The sequence below is a fragment of the Wasmannia auropunctata genome, unplaced genomic scaffold, assembly GCF_000956235.1.
Source record: "Wasmannia auropunctata unplaced genomic scaffold, wasmannia.A_1.0 LD335975.1, whole genome shotgun sequence".
NCBI lineage: Eukaryota > Metazoa > Arthropoda > Insecta > Hymenoptera > Formicidae > Wasmannia > Wasmannia auropunctata.
In genome coordinates, this window is record NW_012026915.1 from 75,437 (window position 1) to 76,619 (window position 1,183).

The following is a 1,183-nucleotide window of genomic DNA, read 5'->3' on the forward strand; positions in this document are numbered from 1 at the left end:
GTGGTTGATTGCGGATGTCGTCCTGGCTTCTTGACACGTTTAACGGGAGACTACTACGGTTCTGCCCCGTTTGGTTATGGGTGTCGTTTTGAGCTCCTGATATTTCTAAAAGAGATGTCGCGAAGCTATTGTCGTTTATTTCCCGACGCCCGCCGCGGTGCTCTTCGCGTTGTTTCCTCGAAAGTTCATTTATTTGCGCCTGCATTTCACGCATTCCTTGCATTATTACTGCCATTGGGTCGGGATTATTACTCCGATGCCCATGTGAATTGACAATGTCGTCGCAATCGTTTGACGCGTTTATCTCGTCACTGAAGGTGACGCGGCGAGTTGTTCGGGCATTATTTGAATCCAGCTGTTGCTGTGATCCTTCTTCTACCCCCGCGGTAGAATTCTCCTGATTCGTCGGAGTCCGCGGTGAACGAGGTGGAGGGCTACGTTGCACGGACATTGCCGGTGTAGTTACGTTATCGTCGTGTATATTGTGCGAAAACGCAAGCCTACGCCTTTGTCTCGTCTGTCCGTTCGACGCGGTGTCAAGTTCGCCTCCGATGTTTAGGTCGAGTAAGCTAAAGTCGTCTGTGGCGATTGGAAATTCGCGTTCGCGAACTACGTGTACGGGTGAGCCTGTTTCGCTTTCGGTCGGAAAGTTTAAAATTTTACGCACGCTATCCCGAATGTCCGGTAACGCTCTTGCGACTCGGTTTAATTCGGGTACGGTGCTAATGAACTTTACGCGATTCCGAAACGGCCACGTCCGCTCTGGTGATACGCGACGTTGTTGATGTCTATCGCTTGACATTCGCAGATATCGACTTAATATATATGTACGAACTTACAATACGGCGCTCGCTCGCATGGTGGCTTGTTTTCGCTGTCCGGCTGGTCGGCTGGTCCTTATCGGCGCTCGGCTCGGCTCAGGTTACGACAGCGGCGGTGGCCTTATATTCTGCGATGCGGCGTCTGCGTTGTCTGTGGTCAGGTCCGTGGCACCTCTAAAGCTGCTACGGCGTTGTCCACTCGTGAAATTTGACGATGGCGTTCCGGATTTCCTCCAGTGTATTTTTGACGCGGGAGTTCGTGCAATTCTTTGCGCGTCTTAATTCCGTCCGTTTTTCTTTCGCCTTTTGCAATACCGGCTTCTAATGTGCTACGGCTTGCTTTCAATCGGCGTATACGGACG

At 51.4% G+C, this 1,183-nt stretch overlaps 1 pseudogene; it reads right to left on the reverse strand.

Annotated features, from left to right (window-relative positions):
- The window catches only part of LOC105454804, a 6,078-nt pseudogene that overhangs the window by 3,107 nt on the left and 1,788 nt on the right, over positions 1–1,183 (reverse strand).